The following is a 25,384-nucleotide window of genomic DNA, read 5'->3' as shown; positions in this document are numbered from 1 at the left end:
ACGTTATGAAGGAGCTGTACAACCTGGGTCTCAAACCCGCCCTTCACTATCCAGCCAAGCTGTTCATCATGGCCGGGGAAGGAAAGAAGCGACGACTAACATCTCCCGAGGACGCTCAGGATTTCATCTCATCTTACCGTCGACGCAGACCGGGACCCACAGACGACTGACTTCGCTCGGTACGTCTATATCCGAGTGGCACAGGGGTCCGGTTAATCTACGGTTACACTATGGACTAACTTTAGCTTGACTGCTCTTAGCAACTAGCCATTGCTAGCGCTCGGCCTTGCTGATTATACTAGACCCCTGTCTTGAAATGTATGAGGCTGGTAAGAATTCACCACGATTCATGACTATCTTATACCAACTTTTCCTTATAATGTTTATGTGTAATCATACTTGAAAGGTTCTTCACCTGCACATGCTATAAAATTGGGCTTAAGGGACCCACTTTGTGGTTCGTGATCTGGTCTCTGCCTTCTTGTTGTTAGCAGCTGGCTGCTAACGCTGCCAGCATTCGGCTAGTTTGTTTACACTAGTCTTCCGAGCGGACTGTCTGGGGCTGATAAGAGCTCGTTACAGCCAAGGCTGTGTTATACCAATCTGCTCCTACAGCGTTTTTGTTTAACAATACTTAATTGATGTTCTTTTGCCCTGCGCTTTAATCCAAGAGCCCAGTTTGCAACTTGCTAACTTTTCTAACGCTAACTCTTTCTTTATACCTTGTCGATTTTAAGATATACTATGTAATACCAAAGGAAGCTATTCTTGCTCCACTTATACGTTGGCTTGCTTATTCAGTATCACCATTTTGTTAATTTGCTTTGTCTTATTATTACTATCATCATTACTATCATTACCATCAGTGTTAGCAACGACATTGGCAGTGCAACTATTATGGCAATTATTTCAACTTTGTATTTATTTATTTATGTTTATTTTACTTTATTTCTACTTTCTATTTTTCAAATTATTATTATCATTGTTATTATTATTATTACTACACTCATTTCATTTTATGTTACTTTACTGACATTGAGCGATTTTGTTGCTTTGGGAGGTGGAAATATTGGGAGTTAAGATCGGATATCTCCATGCGGAGGCGAGGACAACGCACCTTGGTGCAATGGGCACTCATGGTTCACTTGGGACATGGGGGATCTCAGGCCCGGGGACTCAGGTTTGAAAGATGGTTAAGTGATATGTGCTCCATTTGTTTGGTGTGTGTATATGTGTGTATGTATCCTTTTTAAAAAAAAAAATTTTTATCACTCCTTCTCCCCCCCCCCCCCCCACATCCCCACCCTCGGCAGCTGGTTTCGATGCGCTCTTCCGTTTCGACTTGTAGTACTACAGCGCTCTGCCCACTCGCTTGGATATAGCTAAGTATGGCCAACACAAACGACACTCTTAGATTTGTCTCGTGGAACGTGAGGGGGGTGGGAAGTCCTACCAAGACTGACAGGATCTTGGCCCACTTGCAACAGCTCAAAGGCGATATATTTTTTATTCAAGAGACCCACCTTCGCAACAGAGAGGTAACACGGCTTAAGAGAGGCTGGATTAGCCACTTATTTCACTCGAAATTTAATTATAGGGCTAGGGGTACTGCTATCCTGATTCGTAAGAACGTTATGTTCGAACCACAGAAAACTGTGGAGGACCCTGCTGGCCGCTTTGTCATGGTGTCTGGCAAACTGCAAGACACACCTGTCATATTGGCCAGCATTTACGGTCCCAACTGGGATGACAGCTTATTTGTAACCAAATTTTTTACATCTCTCCCAAATATTGAAAATCACCACGTCATTGTGGGTGGAGATTTTAATCTGGTCCAAGACCCTATACTGGACAGATCTTCGAACAAAGCCTCTACTTTAACTAAATCAGGTAAGACTCTGCATGCTTTCGCCAAACAACTTGGGCTCACAGACCCATGGAGATTTACATTCCCCACGACTAAATTATTTTCATTTTTTTCCCACGTGCACCGTACCTATACCCGTATAGACTTCTTTCTCTTAGATAACAGACTGCTCTCCAAAATCAAATCCAGCGAGTATCATAGCATCGTAATATCAGATCACGCTGCAACCTCCCTCGATCTCCACTTTCGTAAACGAACTAACCCCTTTAAACAGTGGAGGTTCAACTCCTCATTATTAGCAGAGGCTCACTACATGCAATTCTTGCCCTCCCAAATCACCTTATATTTTGAGCTGAATGACTCGCCGGACATAGCAAGAGGTATACTCTGGGAAGCTTCAAAAGCCTATATTAGGGGCCAACTTATCTCTTTTGTCTCCAACCTGAAAAGAACCGAGACGTCCCAAATGGCAGACCTGTTACAAAAAATAAAGGACATTGATGACAAATATGCATCTGACCCAGACCCTAACCTTTATAGAGAACGCCTTAGGTTACAAACAGACTTTGACCTCACATCTACTAATAAAGCCAAGCTACGATTGTTTAAATCTAGGCAACACTTTTTTGAATCTGGGGATAAAGCTGGGAAGTTTCTGGCCTATCAGGCCAGAACCGAGGCGACTTCACGGCTAATTCCAGCCATTAGATCCAGCTTAGGGGAGATTCATACTGATCCTCTTAGAATTAATGAAGCATATGCTAAATTCTACGCTGAACTATACGCTTCCGATTGTCCTCCCACTGCAGGTGACATGCTCAGTAGTATGACGTTTCCCCGAATTGACGATGAAGCCACGAGAGACTTGGGTGGTCCCATAACTGTTGCTGAGGTCCAAGCAGCCATCACATCGCTGCAAAGCGGAAAGTCACGCGGCCCTGACGGCTTCACTGTAGAATATTACAAAGCTTTCACGGCTCTCCTCGCACCAGTCCTGAGAGATATGTACAATGAGGCGTTTTTACATCGTCGCCTACCGCCCACCTTGTCGTGGGCTACTATCTCCCTAATTCTTAAAAAGGAGAAAGATCCCCTGCTTTGTAGTAGCTATAGACCAATTTCACTCCTGAATGTGGACCTCAAAATCCTCTCTAAAGCCCTTGCGCTCCGTCTTCAAGGAGTGATGCCCTCTATTATCTCGTTAGACCAAACAGGGTTCATACCAGGCCGACAGGCTTCCCACAATACTAGGTGTCTCCTTAACATCATCCATTCACCGAGTAGTGAGACCCCGGAGATAGTGGTCTCCCTCGACGCCGAAAAAGCTTTCGACAGGGTCGAATGGAGGTACCTATATGAGGCGATGTACAGGTTTGGCCTCGGTGACAGTTGTATTCTTTGGGTCAGTCTATTATACTCGTCCCCGGTGGCCTCAGTACAAACAAACGGCACACTGTCGCCCCACTTCCCCCTTCAGAGATGTACCAGGCAGGGTTGCCCGTTATCACCACTTCTGTTTGCTGTCGCGATAGAACCCTTGGCGGTTTGGTTACGCCCAGAGAAGGGCTTTAAAGGTATTACACGGTTCCACACAACTCATAAAGTCTCATTTTATGCGGATGATCTGCTCCTGTACATCTCGAACCCAGTCAGCTCTCTCCCTGTGATTATGAATATTTTAGAACGGTTTGGTGCGTATTCTGGTTATAGACTTAACTACCAAAAGAGTGAGCTATTACCGATTAACTCATTGGCTAAGCAGCTCCCTCGCTCTTTAACCTCATTCAAATGGGCAGAGGACGGGTTTCGCTACCTCGGCGTTTTTATCACAACACCCTTATCTGATATGTTCCGCACAAACTTTCTGCCTCTGGTTGAGAAAGCTGAAAGAGATTTTGACCGCTGGTCAGTTTTACCGCTATCCCTCGTGGGCCGGATAAATCTGGTCAAGATGGTCGTCCTACCCAAATTCCTGTATCTTTTCCAGCACGTCCCTATACTTATCACTAAATCTTTTTTTGATACATTAGAAAGGACAATATCTAAATATTTATGGGGTAGCAAACCGGCTAGAATCCGAAAGGCTCCTAAGGGTGACGGCGGTTTGGCACTTCCTGACTTTAGGCGATACTATTGGGCAGCTAACTTGCAAAAACTCCTGTATTGGATGAATGATGATTGCGACCACCTACCGATTTTAGATTAGATTAGATATCCTTTATTGTCATTCAGACCTTTCAGTCTGAACGAAATGCTGTTGCCTGCAGCCATACATGTAATAATAACAACACAATAAACAATAAACACAAATTAACATCCACCACAGTGAGTTCGCCAAACACCTCCTCACTGTGATGGAGGCAAAAGTCTTAGAGTTACTGTCTCTTCCCTCCTCTTCTCCCTCTGCGCCGAGGCGATACCCCACCGGGCGATGGTATCAGTCCCGCGGTTCAAGCTCCGCGGCCCGGGGGTGGTCGGAGCTGCTGCCCTCCAGTCCAGCGGACGCAGCTGTTGCAACGGGAGCTCCAGGTCACCGCCGCCAGAACGCCGCCTCAGCCGCCTGAGCACCGTCTCCGCCCTGCACCGGGCCGCCCACACGACAGCGTCTCAGCCCCGCACCGGGCTGCCCCCACGGGAGCGCCTTCCAGCCGGGACCCAGGCCGCTCACACGGGAGCGCCTTCCAGCCGGTAGCCGGGCCGCCCGCACGGGAGTGTCTCAGCCCCGCGCTGTCCGCCCTCACCGGAGCGCCGAGTCGTGCCACTGCCCGGACTGGCTGGCTCTACCTCCGGACCCTCGAGGTTGGTCGCAGGTTGGAGGCCGCCAGCTCCGCCATTAGGCCTCAGCGCAGACGGGGGAAGAGAAGGGGGATATGACAAAAAAGTCGCATTCCCCCGAAAGGAGAGACAGAAAGCCCTGTTTCACCCCCCCCCCCCCACACACATAACACCACCTAATAACCAAAAAATTTACTAAACTAGACAAAAAAACAACACAAAAAAGTTAAAACAGACAGACTGCAAGCGAGCCGCAGCCGTATCACAGCGCCGCCACTTCCGGATCTGTACTGTAAAGAAGTGTCATCAACACACTGTAACTTTACTTTGTTTATTCATACTGTAACATACTGTAACATTACAGTGAGCACTAACTGTACGTGGTCTGTCATGGGAACTAGAGAGAGAACAGTGGTAATTATACTTGTGATATGGGGAGTGGTTAGTAGTGATGAGGTAACTATATTAAAGGTACATGCACATATCATCTACATCCTTCCCCTTGGAAACAAAAGCAACAAGGTAGTGACAGTGCGACCACGTCTCATTCGCTATACACGGTTACGCAAAGTCGCCATAACGGACAGGCGGCTTGACAACGCGTCCCGACCGGGTTCACATCTCGCCATCTTTCCTCCCGGCAGGAAGAAGTGGAGCGGGTGCAGGTGCAGGTGCAGGTGCAGGTGACTGAACCAGAACGGGGGAGCTGGGAGGAGACAGAGAAGAAGAAGAAGGAGGGGATGCGGGCGCAGCAGCAGGCAACGCGCGGGCAGGCGAGGGAGGATGAGCTGGAGGAGGAGAGGACTGATAGAGCTGGGAAGGCAGAGACCGAGCCATGCGAGGAGCGGCGGGCGGAGTAGGAGACTGCAGCGGAGGAGCAAAAGGTTCCGCGGGCGGCGGAGGAGGCTCGTTGACGAGCTGCAGGTGTTGGCGGGACCGGCGGTAGACCGTACCTGCATGGTCAACCAGATAGGACCTAGGCGAGCCCACGGAGCCGACAACGGTGGCTAGCCTGGAGTGACTGCATTCGGAAGAGGCGCGGAAGGGGGTGGTAGGACTTATCATGAGAGCGCTTCTGGACCTCGTGTTTAAAGGCAATGCGTTCTTGGACAGCAGCAGGCTTGAGGACGGAGGGCATGAGGGTGCGCTGGGTCACCGGGATCGGGAGCCTGGTGGTGCGGGACATGAGCCGCTGAGCAGGGGAGCCCATGGCAGGGTCACGGGAGATGTTGCGAAGGTTAAGGAGGGCAAGGTAAAAATCGGAATGGGACAGGCGACAATGTTCCAGCAAGTCCTTTGCACTGCGGACGGCGCGCTCGGCCAGACCGTTGCTCTGCGGTTACTCGGGGCTGCTGGTAAAGTGGCGGAAGTTCCAGCTGGCAGCGAAAGCTCGGAACTCAGCGCTCGAGAACTGGCTGCCGTTGTCCGACTGCAGGCTGGCCGGGGAGCCGAAGGTGGCGCAGTGGCGGCGCAGCTTATCGATAACGGCCGAAGAGGTGAGGGAGCGCAGCTGGTCAACCTCGAACCAGTTGGAGTAAGAGTCGACAAGCACCAAGAAGTGTTTGCCTCGCCACTCGAAAATGTAGTTTTGGGAGCAACAACAGCAGCAGGAGTTTAGCAAGAGATACGACTGATTGGCTCTAGCCCAGGTGGGAGGAGAGAAGTGAGTCAGTGCTGGGAAAACAGTTGAAAACTGAGGAATTCGGTTTGTAAATTGGTAAATCAGGCAATTTATCAGTCAATTTAAGCAAGACTGCTCTTAGCGAGCGGCAGTGAGTGAGCGGCCTTGTGAAACATAGAAACATAGAAACATAGAAAGTAGGTGCGAGAGTAGACCACCAGGTCCGTCGAGCCCGCACCGCCATTCGCTCATGGCTGAACACTAAAAAGACACACTTACCCACAAACAGTAGACACAAGACACAGAACACAAGACACTACCCTCCCCTTCATACCGCTATCACCCCTCTCCACCCCAAGAACCGCGTGATCTCCTGGGGGAGGCAAAAAACCGGATAAAAACCCAGGTCCAATTCGGGAAAAAAAATCCGGGAAATTCCTCTCCGACCCCAATCCAGGCGATCGACACTTGTCCAGGAGATCACTCAGGTCTCACTATACTAACCATACCTAGGTCCATATCCCTGCCCTCTCCCCGTAGCCCCTTATCCCCTCGGCAGCTAAAAAAACATCTATTCTAGACTTAAATATATTTAACGTTTCTGCTTCCACTGCTCCCTGGGGCAGTGAATTCCATAAATTAACCACCCTCTTGGTGAAGAAGTTCTTCCTCATCTCAGTTTTAAAAGAGCCCCCCCTTATTCTGCAACTATGTCCCCTAGTTCTAGTTTCCCCGATCATTGGGAACATCCTCAGTGCATCCACCCGATCAAGGCCCCTCACGATCTTATATGTATTGTGAGGGAAGTGCCCTGTGAGAAAAGTGTGAGTCTTTGGCTCGAGAGTCTTCGGAGAGGAGACGAAAGAAGGAGATGTCAGGCAAGCTGATTCAGTGCGATGCTTGCAGTATGTGGGAGGTCAAGGACACCGCTAGTGCCTCTGGCTGCTACAAATGCGAGAAGTGCATCCAGGTAGAGCTCCTGAAGGGCCGTGTTGGGGAACTGGAGAAGCAAGTGGATGACCTCCGGTTCGTCCGAGAAACGGAGTCGTTCCTCGACAAGTCCTACAGTACGATTGTTACACCTAAAGTACTGGAAGAGAGAAGGTGGGAGACAGTGAGAAAGGGAGGGAAGCATGGAATGCCAACGTCCCCGGGTGTTGTACCTCTTGTGAACAGGTTCACCCACTTAGAAGCTGTCGGGACAGAAGACGTGTTTGTACTGAGCGGCGGACTGGCTTGCGATGCGAATAGGGCTTTTGAGCCAAAACCAAAAAGGCCTAAGGCAGGCAACGCCATTGTAGTGGGAGACTCCATTGTGAGAGGTACGGACAGGGGTTTCTGCGGCAACAGACGGGATGCGAGGATGGTGTGCTGCCTTCCTGGTGCCAGGATCCAGGATGTCACGGACAGAATGCAGAAAATCCTCAAGGGCGAAGGTGAACATCCGGAAGTGGTAGTGCATGTCGGCACAAACGATGTCGGAAAGAAGGGGATGAATATTCTGCAGCGTGACTTTAGAGAGCTCGGAAAAATGCTGAAAAGCAGGACCTCCAGGGTTGTTATCTCCGGTTTGCTTCCAGTTCCTCGTGCTGGCGAGAGCAGGAACAGGGAGATACGGGACCTGAACGTGTGGCTGAGGAACTGGTGCACGGAGCAGGGATTTAGATTCTTAGATCACTGGGATCTGTTTTGGGGTAAGGGGGAACTGTACAAAAGGGACGGATTGCATCTTAACAGGTGTGGGACCAGCATTCTGGCAGGCAGGTTTGCCACTGCTACACGGGTGGTTTTAAACTGAATAAGGGGGGTGGGGTGTCGAATGGGCTAGTGGAGGATGGAGTTAAAGGGAAAGGGTTTCTTAAATGTGTGAGTATAGAGACAGAGGGATGTAAAATGAGGGTAGAAGCAATAGGTAGCAAGGTGAAAAGTAAAAGTGGCAGGCCAGAAAATCCAGGGCAAAAATCAAAAAGGGCCACTTTTCAACAAAATTGTATAAGGGGTAAGAGTGTTGTAAAAACAAGCCTGAAGGCTTTGTGTCTCAATGCAAGGAGCATTCGTAAAAAGGTGGATGAGTTGAATGTGCAGATAGCTATTAATGACTATGATATAGTTGGGATCACGGAGACATGGCTCCAGGGTGACCAAGGCTGGGAGCTGAACATCCAGGGATATTCAATATTCAGGAGGAATAGAGAGAAAGGAAAAGGAGGTGGGGTAGCGTTGCTGATTAGAGAGGAGATTAACGCAATGGAAAGGAAGGACATTAGTTTGCAGGATGTGGAATCGGTATGGGTAGAGCTGCGAAACACTAAGGGGCAGAAAACGCTGGTGGGTGTTGTGTACAGGCCACCTAACAGTAGTAGTGAAGTTGGAGACGGTATCAAACAGGAAATTAGAAATGCGTGCGACAAAGGCAAAACCGTTATAATGGGTGACTTCAATCTACATATAGATTGGGTGAATCAAATTGGCAGGGGTGCTGAGGAAGAGGATTTTTTGGAATGTATGCGGGATAGTTATCTAAATCAACATGTAGAGGAACCAACGAGAGAGCAGGCTATTTTAGACTGGGTATTGAGTAATGAGGAAGGGTTAGTTAGCAGTCTTGTTGTACGTGCCCCCTTGGGCAAGAGTGACCATAATATGGTTGAGTTCTTCATTAGGATGGAGAGTGACATTGTTAATTCAGAAACAATGGTAAACTTTGAGGGTATGAGACGTGAATTGGCCAAGATTGACTGGCAATTAATTCTAAAAGGGTTGACGGTGGATATGCAATGGAAGACATTTAAAGACTGCATGGATGAACTACAAAAATTGTTCATCCCAGTTGGGCAAAAGAATAAATCAGGGAAGGTAGTGCATCCATGGATAACAAGGGAAATCAGGGATAGTATCAAAGCGAAGGATGAAGCGTACAAATTAGCCAGAAAAAGCCGCATACCTGAGGACTGGGAGAAATTCAGAGACCAGCAGAGGGGGACAAAGCGCTTAATTAGGAAAGGAAAACTTCCACTGTGGCTGCTATGAAGCAGTGAAGGCAGCTGCACTGAGCTCTCCTCCAACAAATCGTGTTTAAAGTCGACTCCCATGCCAGGATCGAGTTAAAAAAATCTTATCAGGTTTGCTGAACGTCGAGGGTACTGACTCAATCAAACGGTACCGGTGGATTTGGGATTTTAAACGATCTTATCCTTAAAACTGGATGAGAAAGCGAAGAGGTCAGAAAGGACCCAAGAAAACTACAATCAGTTTCCAGCTCCAAAAAGCTCTGGATGAGCTTGAAACCACCCCGGAACTCACTTTTGAAAGTTTGGAAGAGGAGCTGGAACATCAACAACCTACAAGCGATATGGCTGCGAGAAGTGATACAAAGGAGAAAGAAATGAAAAGCTGGGAAGAAACGGTAAGAGCTAATATTCTTAAAGATATCACTAAAGATCTTCAGAAGCAATTTGCCAAAATGAATTCTACAATGCAGAACAACTTCTCCACTATGGAGGGCAATCTTTCTAAGAAAATTGATAATAGCTGCGGCGAAGTAAAAGAGCTTTATGTAGCCCTGAACCAGCAGTTTAAAGATTTGGAGTCCAGGATGGCGAAGGAATTGGAAAGTATCCAGAAAGAGTATAACAATAAACATGACACCCTGCTGAAGCAACTAACAGACTCGGAAAAATTGAGGGAAGAGATGGATGGTGAAATGGAACAGATGAGCCAAGAAATACAAGGTCTGAAAAAACAACACGATACTAATTGGGAGCTAACGAATAAACTAAATGAGAAATGTCAAGATTTAGAGGCCAGGTCAAGGAGGCAAAATCTGAGAATAGTAGGAGTTCAAGAGGGTGCTGAACACGGCCTTCAAATGCGTGATTTTATTACTAATCTACTTAAAGATGTTTTCAAACTTCCAGAAAAACCAAAGATAGATCTGGCTCATCGAGTGGGTCGCTTCCAAAAACATGATAATGCTAAACCAAGGCAAATCATTGTAAAGTTCCTGGATATTTCAACTCTGGAAACTCTATTAAAGAAAATAACCTATGGAGAAAATCTTACATTTGCTGATAATATCGTAAGATTCTACAGGGATTATCCTCGGGAAATTTTGGCAAAAAGACGTGAGTTTAAAAGGGCAAGCAGTATTTTATATGGACATTCTGAAGTTCGTTATGGCGTGATCTATCCAGCGAAAATGCTAATTACGTTTAAGGGCAAGCAATGCTCATTTACGGACCCGGACTCTGCTTGCAAATATGCCCAGGAGATTTTAAACAAAATTCAAGGAGGAACAGAATAATAGACATTTTATCTGTGGAACTTTGTTTTTTTCTGTTTCAATTAAGACACTAGAACGCTTCAGACGGTTACCAGACAGGCTTATCTGGCAAGAATGTGTTGTTCAATAACAGAGGCCGAATTAAACTTCTGAACTGAAAGCACAGATGGAAGCTCAAGGTCGCAAGCTCGTCAACAAACCCCTCAGCACGGAGAACTATGAGACCGTATCCTTTTGAAATGGCCATTATCAGGCATCTGTTCCACACTATATGATATATGACCTATTATTTATATATATAATTAACTAACTAACTAACCACTTACGCGCAATAAACTCAACTAACGTTAAAGGCGCAATGTACTATACTAACACGACTAACTATATAGCAGGAAGGATGGGGGAGGTTAGACATATATTTTAAATACTAAATACTAATTATGAATTACTTAACATACAGGTAAATGAAAAGTGTCATTATTGACGAGGTACTTTAACCCATAATTACTTTAATTTTAATCCAAATCTTCTACCTTCCCTTTTATTTTATTCTATTTTAAGCTGTTCAGCTGTTGACCTGATATGATAATTTTGGTAACAATTAGAGGGAACCGACTAACGTTGGGTCAAATTCTAATAGGGGGACAAGGCCCAGTGCATAATTTCATCGACGGAGGTCAATTTAAAAATAAATCTAGCTACCTTAGGTGGCTTTTTTGTAATTTATCGCTTTTTTGATAAATTACATTCACTTTTTTTGTTTATTCACAATTATTTGTTGTGTGACTTAACAATTTTTATGTACACTTTATTTTATGTTTTTCTTTTTCCCTTATTTATATTTAAAAGTGTCAGGAGATGTAGAACTACTGTAGAAATTATGAAGGACAACTCTGGATTCGGGATTCCGAGGTACTTGGCTGCATCACATGAATCATACAGTCTGGTAATAATAGCCAATGCAAGATAATAGTCGAATAAATATCGGAGGTCTCACCTTCTGTAGTTGGAACATCAGAGGTGCGAATGAGCCAATTAAGAGGGGTAAAATTCTGGCACAATTAAAATCATTAAATATGGATATTGCTTTCCTACAAGAGACACATCTGAAACAACAAACTCAGATCAGATTAAGGGCAAATTGGATAGGTCAAACCTATTACTCCTCATTCACCTCTAAAGCAAGAGGCACGGCTATTATAATTCGGAAGGGTATACCTTTTAAATTAAAGAAATCTATATCTGATAAAGAGGGAAGATATGTTATAGTCACGGGAGAAATTTACAATACACCATTAACTATGATAAATATTTACGCGCCTAATTTTGATAACCCACAATTTTTTAGGAAAATAATAGATTTAATCGCAGAGCATAATTATCAAAATATAATAATGGGGGGAGATTTCAACTGTGTTATAGATCCATACTTAGATAAATCAATAAAGCTAGGGAAGCGTCTTGTTAAAACTAAGACCTGTGAATTTTTAAATACTTATATAAAAATAATAACATAGCTGATATTTGGAGAATAGCAAATCCAAGCGGTAGGGAATACTCATTTTATTCATCAGTTCACAAAACTTATTCGCGAATTGATTATTTTTTATTGGACACAAAATTAATCCCGTATACGAATAAACCATCATATCATAATAGTATTATTTCTGATCATTCACCATTGACTTTTATACTTAAAATTGAGGGAATGCCGAGTATAAAACCTTTTTGGAGATTCAATGTACATATATTAAATAACCCGCAGGGTTATGAGTATATAAAAGAACAAATAAAACTTTTTTTCGAAATAAATGACACGCCAGGTATTTCTGCACCGCTATTATAACCATATAACATATAACCATATAACGGGAAACCTTTAAGGCATATATTCGCGGCGTCATAATTTCTTACCAAAGTTTTCAAAATAAGGAAAATAAAAGAGAACTTCAGCGGATAGAACAGAAAATAAAACTACTAGAACTGGACAATGCAACTGACCCAACCATAAATAAACATAATAAGATAACTTTATTGAAATATAAAGTCAATAGAATACTATCGGCTAGAGTAATAAAATTATTCCAAATTACAAAACAAGCACACTTCGAATTTGGGGATAAGCCACATAAACTACTTGCGAGGCAACTGAAGCAACGAGAAAAGGAAAAAACTATTACTAAAATTAAATCGGATAAGGGTGAGTTTTTAACACTGCCTAAGGATATTAACAAGAGGTTTGCCCAATTTTATCACAATTTATATACATCTAAAATAAATACAGATGTAAGTAAAATTACAAATTTTTTAGATAATTGCAAGCACCCAAAATTGGATAGTTTAGAACAAGAGCAATTAGGAGCACGGATTACTAGTGAAGAAATAAAACAAATAATAAACTCACTGAAAAATGGGAAGACCCCAGGACCAGACGGTTTTAGTGATGAATTTTATAAAAGATTTCAGGAGTCAATTATACCAAGATTATTCAATTTATACACGCAGGCTTATACCGAAAATAAACTACCAGAAACCCTAGCAGAAGCAACAATAACACTTATACCAAAAAAAGATAAAGATTTAGATGAACCGGGTTCTTATAGAGCTATTTCACTACTAAATACGGATCAGAAAATTTTAGCAAAGATTCTAGCTGGAAGGCTAAATATTTATATTAACAATTTAATAAATACGGATCAAACGGGATTTATACCCAAAAGACAATCATTTAATAATTTGAGAAGGCTTTTCAATATAATGTACTCTCATAATGAGGACAATGAAGATATTTCAGTTATCACGCTGGATGCAGAGAAGGCATTTGATCAAGTAGAATGGCAGTATTTATACAAGGTACTCCAAAAATTCAATATGGGAGAGAATTGTATACAAACGAGTATACCCACCTTATTAACACTAATTGAGGAATTCGGCTCTTTTTCAGGATATAGAATAAATTGGGATAAAAGCGAAATTATGTCTTTAAAACCACAGGATTCGAGACACTTACTAAAATTCCCCTTCAAAATTGCAACAGAAAAATTCAAGTATCTGGGTATTCAAATTACAAGAAGACACAAATCATTATTTAGTGCCAATTTTATACCACTATTAAATAAACTGAATGATATGATTAAATTTTGGAAAACACTTCCGCTCTCATTGATAGGTAGAATCAACGCTATAAAAATGACTTTCTTACCACAATTAATATATTTGTTTCAAGCGATCCCAATATATATTCCAAAATATTTTTTCAAAAAACTAGATTCCACTGTTACTAATTTTATATGGGATTACAGAACACATAGAATTCAACGAAAGCATTTGTGCAAATCTAAAGAAGTTGGGGGTTTATCATTACCTAACTTTATGTATTACTACTGGGCAGTGCATATTAAGAACATAATGTACTGGCTGGATAGTTCCACTCAGCAGTTGGAGTGGATAAGAATGGAGAAAGAGGAGTGCTATCCGCACGATATAGGAACGATCCTGCTCTCACCGATAAAATTGAATAGTATAATATACAAGAAGAACCCAATTATTCACAATATAATAAGAATTTGGAAACAAATAAAAGTATCCTTGAAATTAAATAATTTATCAGTACTAACCCCACTATTGAACAACCCCGCATTCAAACCATCTCTCATCGACAACACATATCAACAATGGGATAGACTGGGGATTAGGAAAGTAGGGGATATGTATGAATTGGGTAAACTGTTATCATTTCAACAATTAAAATTAAAATTTAAATTGAAGGATAATCAATATTTTAAATATATACAGGTATGTGACTTTATGAAGAAATATATACATAGATTTCAAACTATATTTTTAGACCCTTTAGAAGAAGCAATGAATATTAAGGCTGATTCACAAAAATTAATTTCATACTTTTATAATAATATATTAGATAGAGAATCACCCTCAACAGAAGCACTAAGGGAAGATTGGGAACATGAGCTAATGATAAAGATCTCGAAGGATAGATGGGAAAAGTATTTGATGAATACACATAACTGTTCTATTAATACAAGACATAATTTAATTCAATTCAAATTATTACATAGACTATATTATTCAAAAACGAGGTTGAATAAATTTTATCCAAACGTCTCTCCCAGATGCGATAAATGTTTGTTTCAAAACGCTAATTTAACACATTCATTTGTAGGATGTACAAAGTTGAATACATTTTGGAGTGATATATTTGATATATTTACAAAGCTCTTCAAGTCAAGAATAGAACCCAAAATGGAATGGATTATATTTGGAATAATAGGAGAAGATACCAATTTAAATAAAGACCAAAATGTTTTTTTTAATTATGGGTTAATAATTGGAAAGAAATTGATACTTAAATTTTGGAAAAATACAACCATACCAACTGTTAAACTGTGGATTAGGAATATGATGGACATAGCACGCCTTGAAGAAACGAGACTCCGACTAATAGATAAATATGACCAATTCTTAAGGAGTTGGTCTCCTTTCATCGACTTTTTGGAATCATGTGATGCAGCGGTACCATAAGGATTGCTGATTTCAGTTCATGACGTGGATAGATCTACATCTTCGAATATAGATTTGAAAAATTCTCTTTTAAGGGGCCTTTTCTTCTATTTCTACTTTCCACCTTTTCTTTTTTATTTTATTTTTTTATTTTTATTTTTTATATCCACACTTCACATTTTTCTACTCTCTACCATCTATTTTTCCACTCTTTCCCCTTTCTATTGTTTTCTTTTTCTTGTCTTGCCTACTCATAACATAAAACTAGAGGTTGTACATAGAATGGATTACGGTATGACATAGTTGGCACCTAAAATTAGGTGCCACTGTATTGTTTTGTATTGTATTAACTTCTAATAAAATAAACAAAAAAAAAAAAACAAAAAAAAAAGTAAAGGAAAAATAGATTATGAAAGAAAACTGGCAGGGAACATAAAAACTGACTGCAAATGTTTTATAGATATGTGAAAAGAAAGAGATTAGTTAAAACAAATGTAGGTCCCTTGCAGTCAGAAACAGATGAGTTGTTCATGGGGAACAAGGATATGGCGGACCAATTGAATAACTACTTTGGTTCCGCCTTCACTAAGGAAGACATAAATAATCTGCCGGAAATAGCAGGGGACCGCGGGTCAAAGGAGTTGGAGGAATTGAGTGAAATCCAGGTTAGCCGGGAAGTGGTGTTGGGTAAATTAAATGGATTAAAGGCCGATAAATCCCCAGGGCCAGATAGGCTACATCCCAGAGTACTTAAGGAAGTAGCTCCAGAAATAGTGGATGCATTAGTAATAATCTTTCAAAACTCTTTAGATTCTGGAGTAGTTTCTGAGGATTGGCGGGTAGCAAACGTAACCCCACTTTTTAAGAAGGGAGGGAGAGAGAAAACGGGGAATTATAGACCAGTTAGTCTAACATCGGTAGTGGGGAAACTGCTAGAGTCAGTTATTAAAGATGGGATAGCAGCACATTTGGAAAGTGGTGAAATCATTGGACAAAGTCAGCATGGATTTACAAAAGGTAAATCATGTCTGACGAATCTTATAGAATTTTTCGAGGATGTAACTAGTAGCGTGGATAGGGGAGAACCAGTGGATGTGGTGTATCTGGACTTCCAGAAGGCTTTCGACAAGGTCCCACATAAGAGATTAGTTTACAAACTTAAAGCACACGGCATTGGGGGTTCAGTATTGATGTGGATAGAGAACTGGCTGGCAAACAGGAAGCAAAGAGTAGGAGTAAACGGGTCCTTTTCACAATGGCAGGCAGTGACTAGTGGGGTACCGCAAGGCTCAGTGCTGGGACCCCTGCTGTTTACAATATATATTAATGATCTGGATGAGGGAATTGAAGGCAATATCTCCAAGTTTGCGGATGACACTAAGCTGGGGGGCAGTGTTAGCTGTGAGGAGGATGCTAGGAGACTGCAAGGTGACTTGGATAGGCTGGGTGAGTGGGCAAATGTTTGGCAGATGCAGTATAATGTGGATAAATGTGAGGTTATCCATTTTGGTGGCAAAAACAGGAAAGCAGACTATTATCTAAATGGTGGCCGACTAGGAAAAGGGGAGATGCAGCGAGACCTGGGTGTCATGGTACACCAGTCATTGAAAGTGGGCATGCAGGTGCAGCAGGCAGTGAAGAAAGTGAATGGTATGTTAACTTTCATAGCAAAAGGATTTGAGTATAGGAGCAGGGAGGTTCTACTGCAGTTGTACAGGGTCTTGGTGAGACCACACCTGGAGTATTGCGTACAGTTTTGGTCTCCAAATCTGAGGAAGGACATTATTGCCATAGAGGGAGTGCAGAGAAGGTTCACCAGACTGATTCCTGGGATGTCAGGACTGTCTTATGAAGAAAGACTGGATAGACTTGGTTTATACTCTCTAGAATTTAGGAGATTGAGAGGGGATCTTATAGAAACTTACAAAATTCTTAAGGGGTTGGACAGGCTAGATGCAGGAAGATTGCTCCCGATGTTGGGGAAGTCCAGGACAAGGGGTCACAGCTTAAGGATAAGGGGGAAATCCTTTAAAACCGAGATGAGAATAACTTTTTTCACACAGAGAGTGGTGAATCTCTGGAACTCCCTGCCACAGAGGGTAGTCGAGGCCAGTTCATTGGCTATATTTAAGAGGGAGTTAGATGTGGCCCTTGTGGCTAAGGGGATCAGAGGGTATGGAGAGAAGGCAGGTACGGGTTACTGAGTTGGATGATCAGCCATGATCATATTGAATGGCGGTGCAGGCTCGAAGGGCCGAATGGCCTACTCCTGCACCTAATTTCTATGTTTCTATGTTTCTATTTCTATGTCAGTGGCAACCGCCATCCAGGGTAGTTCGGGAGCAGGCTGCTGCAGAAGCGGCTGTCGTTGCTGGTGGGGGGGCGAGGCTGTTGCAGGTGAAACACGAGGAAACCCTCTCCCGGATGTATTGAGCCATACCAGGTCAGTAGAACTGGCTCTGGGCGTGAGACAAGGTGGCTTCGGCCCCAGGATGACCGCGGTGAGCGGCCTGAAAATAGTGGTCGTGCAGCGCAGCAGGCACAACAACCTTGTGTCCCTTCACGACCACGCCGTCGTGCAGTACAAGCTCATCACGGACTAGGAAGTAGGGCACGGCACCAGCCGGCAAAGCGGAACGACGGTCGGGCCAGCCCTGCTGGATGACGGCAGCGAGCTGTTGCAGGGCAGGATCATCGGCAGTGTGCTGGACCAGGGACCGCATCTGCTGTGAAGGGACAATATTGACATTGAGCACCATCAGGTCAGACATTTCATAGGGGTGGCGATCGGTGGATGTTAGCGGTGCACGGGACAGCATGTCGGTCACGAACATGTCTTTGCCTTTGCGATAGACAATCTCGAAAGTAAAACGCTGGAGCTGCAGCATCATGCGCTGCAGTCGGGATGAGGCAACGTGGATCGGCTTGTTGAGGATGGTGACAAGCGGCTGGTGGTCGGTTTCGATGGTGAAAGTGTTGCCCAGAATGTAGTCCTTGAACTTCGAGCAGGCAAACACCACAGCCAGCAACTCCTTCTCTATCTGAGCATAGCGCTGCTCGGCCTGGGTCATAGTGCGGGACGCGTAGGAAACAGGCAGCTGCAGGCCGTCGTGGAGCTGCAGACAAACGGCACCGAGCCCGAACTGAGAGGCGTCACAGGTGATGACAATGGGACGCTTCAGGTCAAAAAATTTGAGAGTGGGGTTACTGATCAGCCTGGATTTCAGGACGTCGAAAGCTTTCTGGTGTTGAGGGAAACAAGCCCAGGCAGTGTCCTTCTTAATCAGATCCCTCAGGGGCGCGCTCAGCTCGCTGAGGTCAGGGATGAACTTCCCCAGGTAGTTAACCATGCCCAGGAAACGTTGTAGGCTGGGCACGTCGGTGGGTGAAGACATCCCGGAGATGGCAGACGTCTTCTGCGGGTCGGGTTTCAGTCCTGATGCTGTAAAGACATGTCCAACATATGTGACCTCTGGGAAGCGGAACTGGCACTTCTTGAGGTTTAATTTTAGGTTGATCTTCCAGGCCCGGTCCAGGACTTGGCGGAGGTTGAAGTCGTGCTCAGCAACATCCTTACCATAGACCAGGATGTCGTCAACGATGATGGCACATGGTAGACCGGCAAACAGTTGTTCCATTGTCCGTTGGAACACCTCGCTAGCAGAGTTGATCCCGAATGGCATTCGGAGGAACCGGAACCTGTCGAAGGGGGTGCTGAAAGTTGTCAGGTAGGAAGACTGCTTGTCGAGCGGTATCTGCCAGAAGGAACTCTTGGTATCGAGAACGGAAAAGATTGTGGCCGGGCCAACCTGTGCAGCGACGTCCTCAACTGTTCGCATGGGGTAGTGCGGGCGTTTGATGGCAAGGTTCAGATCTTTGGGGTTGATGCAAATGCGTATCTCGCTTTTGTCCTTTTTCACGGCAACAACCATGGTGGAGACCCACCGGGTGGGTTCGCTCACCGCCTTCAGGATGCCCATTGTTACCATGCCAAGCAGCGTCGATTCAACTTTATCCTTCATGGCGAAGGAGAAGCGGTGTGGCGTACGGATCACAGGCTCGACCTTGCGGTCGACTACAATCTTGTAGTTGCAGGGCAGCTTGCCCAGCTCGTCGTCAAAACGATCAGGATATTCGATCAACGGGTTCATCAGGGCCTGCACCTTGTGGATGTCATGGTGGAAGGAGACCAGGCCCAGGTCCTGGCAAGCTTGGATGCCCAACAGGGTGATGCAGTTAGAATCGAGAAGATAGAAAGTGAGGGGCCGAGAGGACTCCAGTATCTTACAGAACAGAGTTGCCTTTCCCACAGGAACAAGCACTCCTCCCCCATAGGCATGCAGAACAGAGCGAGCAGAAGTAACTTGCTCATTAGTCCTTATCTTCCTGAAGAGGCTTGTTGACATTACATTTGCGACCACACCAGTATCTATTTTCGCGGTGAAGGTCGAAATGTGCACAGTTACACGAACTGAAGGGTCCGTTATCATAGCAGGTGCATCCAACAGTGAAAATATGCTGGTCTCTCTCTGGGAGGAACCCGAGTCAGACATAGAGAGTTCGTCAGGCTGGTACTGGGAACCGGGCGCGCTATCAGCTTGCACCAAGTTGTTTAACATACGCCGTGGAGCAGCAACAGGCTTCCCACTGGAACGGCAGGCAGCAGAGAAATGGTTCAGTTTCCTGCAGTAATTGCATGATTTACCCAAGGCAGGGCACACATTGAATTGATGAGTGGCAAAGTTGCAAATGGGGCACTGCTGCGGGGTGCCTCCCCCTGGAGCAGTGCCGGACCCCCGTGGTCGTGGCAAGGCTGTGTTCCGCTGACGGCTGGCAAAGCTGGCAAAGTTAATATCGTGATCAGCCGGTGACACCGCCGAGGTGACAGCTTCGACCATACGGCAGGCGTCCATAGCCTCGTCAAAAGACAGGTTGGGCTTTCGCAAAAGTTCAGCCCACAGATTTTCATCTCGTAGACCGTAGACCATAATGTCCCTGGTCAGTTCATCGGGGGCCAGTGTGCCAAGGCGGCACCGCCTGGCCAGGTGCCGCAGCGCAGCGACGTAATTCTCGACAGATTCACCCCTTAGTTCTGATGCCGCCCAAACAGTTTAAAACGCTCTAAGATGCAGTTAGAGGGGATGTCGCACATCGCGGTAAACTTAGCCAATAAACATACCGGGTCCCGAGCAGTTTCACCCGCAGCGTAGACGAATGATTCGGACCGTTCCAGGGCATCCGGACCAGCCAGGTTGAGAAGCAGAGAAGCTTTGACTTCAGGGGTTGCGGCAGAGTGGGCGATCGTGACATAGTGGTCGAAGTCACGTCTAAAGACATCCCATCGATGGGCAATGTCTGAATCGAAAACAAGCACATCGGGCTTGCGGCAAGAGATGGCCATAATGAGGAAATAAAGAAAGGGAACGGGAAACTGGGGCAAAAGTAAAGAAACAACCGATAAACAGGAGGCGCAAGGGAACGAGATATGACACCATGTAAAGAAGTGTCATCAACACACTGTAACTTTACTTCGTTTATTCATACTGTAACATACTGTAACATTACAGTGAGCACTAGCTGTACGTGGTCTGTCACGGGAACTAGAGAGAGAACAGTGGGTGGAGAGGTTGTAATTATACTTGTGATATGGGGAGTGGTTTGTAGTGATGAGGTAACTATATTAAAGGTACATGCACATATCATCTACAGGTACACATGGAAAAGGCGAGTTCACATCTCCCGTTGCAGTCTGTCCTATGTTCCCAACTCCCCCTTTCTATAACATCTGTGGGTGCAGGCCCAATTGCGTCCCTCTCGCTCAAGATATGGAGTCAACTCAGGAAAAACTTCGGTTTGCAAGGCCCTTCCATCGTGACCCCACTGCTTAAAAACCACATCTTTAAACCTTCAAGTACAGACCACGCATTCAAAACCTGGCATAACAACGGTATCAGTAGTATCAAAAACCTATACAAAGATGGCATCTTTTCGTCTTTTGCGGAGCTCTCGTCCAACTATAGCCTCCCAAACTCCCACCTTTTTCGTTTTTTCCAGATTAGGGATTTTGTGAAGAAGACATTCCCCCATTTCCCAAATCGCCCCCCTGAAACCCTGACCGATATCATCTTAGCTCTAGATCCCAACCGGAAGAAATGCATCTCTGTTTTGTATAACTTCATACCTCATTAAAAGCTGCGTGGGAGGGTGAGCTGAATACGAAACTAACAGACCTGCATTGGGACTCTGCCTTGGATTTGATCCATTCTTCCTCCATATGTGCCCGTCATGGCCTAATCCAATGCAAAGTCCTTCACAAAGTCCACTACACAAATGCAAGATTATCTAGAATTTATCACGCAGGACACCTGCAACAGATGTAATTAATCTCCTGCCAACCATAGCCATATGTTTTGGTCTTGCCCTAAGCTAGCAGCCTTTTGGAGGAGTGCTTTCGACTTGATAAGCAGAGCCTACGGCCAGGCTATTCCTCCAAACCCACTGTCAGCCATTTTCGGTACCCCTCCCAACACCAACCTCTCTGTTGCAGTGAAATGGGTCCTAGCTTTTACAACCTTGTTAGCCCGGAGACTGATCTTGCTTAACTGGAGGCTCACCTGTCCCCCGACACACGCCCGCTGGATTAAGGAGGTGCTTTACAATTTAAAGCTTGAAAAACTTAGGTTCTCTCTCAAAGGCTCTACCAAGACATTCCTAGATATATGGAACCCTTTCTTGGAACTTGTTAACTCTCTTAACTTGTCCCCGGACTCGGAAGAGGACTGAGTGCTCTCCACCATTGTTCTGCTCTACTGCAGCTGCTCTCCCCTTAACCTCCCCCCCATCCCCACACTTATTTATTTAATTACTTACTTATTTACTGTTATTAGTGACTCCTTTTTTTATTTTATTTTTTTATTTTTATTTTTTATTTATTTTTATTTATTTTATTTTTTAGTACTTTTTGTTTCGTTTATCTTACCATATTTGTGTGGATGTGTATGTATGTGAGTGTTGTTTGTCCCCGTTTGGTTCCGACCTGATTCGGGTGGGTTGAAGGTGGGTATGGGTAAGGGCTTTGAGAGTCGCTTACATACTGTTGCACAATTATGCCTTGACTGTCGCTGTCTGTTATCATTGTATGTATGCAAATTGCTGTGAAATTCAAATAAAAAGATTTAAATCAAAACATATATTTAAACACACTAAAAAAAATTTAAAAGGTGAAAAAAACTGACACGCTGCTGGCAGGGCTTGCAGCGCTCCCACTGACCCAAGGTCAAGGTGATGTGGCTATTGCTGTAGCATCCTCTGGGATAGCAGCTACATTAATGCCTGGTGGAACAACTACACATTCTCCATTCAAGATACCCATCCAAGTGGCCGAGGATACATTCTGCAACATCGAGAAGAACACATTTCATGAAGCAAGTGAAAGTCATCATTTGGGATGAATGTCCACTGATTAGGAGAGAAAGCTTTGAAGCAGTGGACAGAACTCTTCAAGATGTCTGCAGCAACACTAAGCGTTTTGGCGGCATTCTTATCATTTGTTGTGGTGATTTTCGACAACTACTTGCTGTGGTGAAAAGGGGAAATGATGCTGATGTTGAAAATGCCTGCATCAAGAAATCCTACTTGTGGAGACTTTTCACCAAGTTTCAATTGCACACAAATATGCGATTGACAGAGGGAGAAGGCGACTATTCTCAATTTTTGTTGAAAGTTGGTGAAGACAAGATTTTAAAGAATGAAGACGATGAAATTGAAATCCCACAAGACATGCTTCTATCAGCAGAAACACTGGAGAATTGTAATGAGTTCATCTATCCCACATTTGACAATCCTGCAGAATTATTCTCCAACAATTGTATCTTGGTTCCTCACAACAATACCATGAGAAGCATCAATTCTACATGCATCAGTCACTACCCTGGAATCGTTAAGGAGTACTTTTCTTTCAATGCTGTCACTGAGGGAACTCATGATACTCACTTCCCAATAGGATTCCTTGATTCACTCGAGCCCTCTGGATTACCACCACACAAATTGGTGTTGAAAAAAGGATCTGCAATCATATTAATGAGAAACTTGGAGCTGCCAAAGCTATGGAATGGAACGAAGATGATTGTGGAAGAGCTACACAATAATCTGATTGTTGCAAGAATCAACATGGGAGCCTTCAAAGATGACATTGTTCTCATTCCTAGGAGAGCACTCATTTTGACAGAAGGTGAAGACATTCCCCTTCAGCAGACCCAATTCCTCATTCAATCAAGTTTTGCTATGACGATCCATAAAGCACAAGGCCAATCAATGCAGAAGGTGTTGATCTACCTCGACAATTTCAGCAAGGCCAACTATATGTAGCTCTTAGCCAAGGAAAGATGAAAGGAAATGTCAAAGTTTTCCTGAAGGATGGAACATCGACCAAGAATGCTGTCATTAAAAGCGTGCTTTTTAGAATGATGACTTCTGAGATAAATTCTCAGATTTTCTTTCTTAAAATTTGACCGCTGAATTTCTATATATTAAAATTGTCTCTTATCAACAGGAAATAGTCATCAAGAGGCAGTGAGCAGCAGAACACAACAAGAGACACAACAAGAAATAACTTAATAATTATCACCTTTAACATTTAAATTGTTCATATATTTTAAGTCATTCACATTTTAAACTTTAATAAATCCTTTTTGCACTTTTGATGCCTGTGTGTTCTTCATCACAATGGGGAGTGTGGGGGCTAGTGGTGTCAAGTGATATGGGGAGAAGGCAGGCACGGGCTATTGATAGGGGATGGTCAGCCATGATCACAATGAATGGCGGTGCTGGCTCGAAGGGTCGAATGGCCTCCTCCTGCACCTGTTTTCTATGTTTCTATGTTTTTTAACCTAATTGGCAGGAATGGCTGCTCTTTGGGAGAGCCACTAAGAGTGCATGGGGGGCAGGTTGTGGGGCGATGCACTGAATTTGTGGGGTGGGGAGGGGAATGGCAAGGAGCAGAGTGGGGGGAGGGTAAAGGGAGGAGGGGTGACTGAGTGAACTGCCAGCGTACCAGGCGTGACTGCACTGCCAGCCCATGAGCCATGAGTAAGTGAACTGCCAGCCCACCAGCCGTAAGTAACTGAACTGCCAGCCCAATAATCCATTCAGTCCACCCTCTCCCCCTTCTCTCTCACACAGTCTGTCAGCTGTTTTGGGCAGAGTTTCTGGCAATTTCTCAGCTCCCAGCCTGGCAGGTCCGAGTGACTGTACTGCCAGGTCTCAGTGACTGAGCTGCCAGCCCAATAACCCATTCGGCTCACAATGTCTATACTAGCCCTCTGGAAACCAGTACCTTTGGCCCACAACACCTATACTAGCGCAACAGAAAGCCCCGCCCCTCACTGGCGAGCAATATTGGAATTGGTGGAGAGGTAGAATATTGTGTTGGGTGACCAGCCCTACCGTGTGATGCTGGGACCCAACGGGTACCAATTAGTCTAGTACGTAACTAAAACGCTGATCTTGTTATCTTCCGGTTTGCGTGGTGTTTCTATTTGCGCAAAAATGGTACAAGATAGCGCTACGAATTTTCGCCACATTACTCACCATTCTCTTGTGCTGAAGTGCTACAAGTTATGTTCCGACCGTTGGTATATTTTAAAAGTTATTAGGGTTTAAAATATGCGCATGCGCAGCTTGTTCTCTTCTGTCAGTCACCGCCACGCCGATTGTTTCCTCCCCTGTCAGTCACGGCCGGGAAGGCAAACCCCCTTCCTGCACCGTCACTGCACTGATTCGCCGCGTCAACTGTCAGTCACCGGTGGAGCCCGCCTCGCCTGGCGTTGACTGACAGGAGAGGAGACCAATCTGCTGGACGCAGCCCGCAGCGAGGAAAATATTCTAACGTGAAAGGCAGGGGTCGGCAGGCCGCATTCAACCCGTAACCCGAAATCATCCGGCCCACGGGCGGTTTTAGTCCCCCGTCATCTACATCTCTTCACAAAAACTCGGAACTGGGCAAGAGGTTAGTTGGATTGTTGGACGCGGTTCCACAAATGTAAAAGTACTGTTGCTGCGGTGCCTGGTGCTCAGCGCGTCCTGGAACCATCCGTCCCCGTGCTTCACCCGGGGGAGGGTCAGCGTCAGGGCCGCCCACCTCAAAGATGGTGACGCTGCTGGCCATTGGTTCATAAGGACGCGGCAGACTAGACCTTGGAGAGGAGGAAGAGGGAAGAGGGGCGGGAGGCGATGGGGAAAGGGAGAGCGGGGAGGAGGCGGAGAGGGAATGGGGGAAAGGGAAGGAGAGAGGGGGAAGGAGAGGAGGCGGAAAGAGGGA

The 25,384-nt window shown here is 44.8% G+C and overlaps 1 protein-coding gene and 1 long non-coding RNA gene across 5 annotated transcripts in view; both read left to right on the top strand.

Annotated features, from left to right (window-relative positions):
* vtcn1 (V-set domain containing T cell activation inhibitor 1) overlaps positions 1-25,384 on the top strand; it is a 390,797-nt gene that overhangs the window by 62,183 nt on the left and 303,230 nt on the right. The gene's annotated exons all lie outside the window — the stretch shown is intronic.
* On the top strand, positions 7,730-24,667 carry LOC116980861. The gene is made up of 3 exons (XR_004414084.1): positions 7,730-7,740; positions 19,982-19,985; positions 24,623-24,667. It is a non-coding gene; the product is annotated as an uncharacterized LOC116980861 (long non-coding RNA).

This window comes from Amblyraja radiata, chromosome 14 (assembly GCF_010909765.2).
Source record: "Amblyraja radiata isolate CabotCenter1 chromosome 14, sAmbRad1.1.pri, whole genome shotgun sequence".
NCBI classification, from domain to species: domain Eukaryota; kingdom Metazoa; phylum Chordata; class Chondrichthyes; order Rajiformes; family Rajidae; genus Amblyraja; species Amblyraja radiata.
Note: the sequence above shows the minus strand (reverse complement) of the source record. Positions and strands in the feature narration are given on the sequence as shown.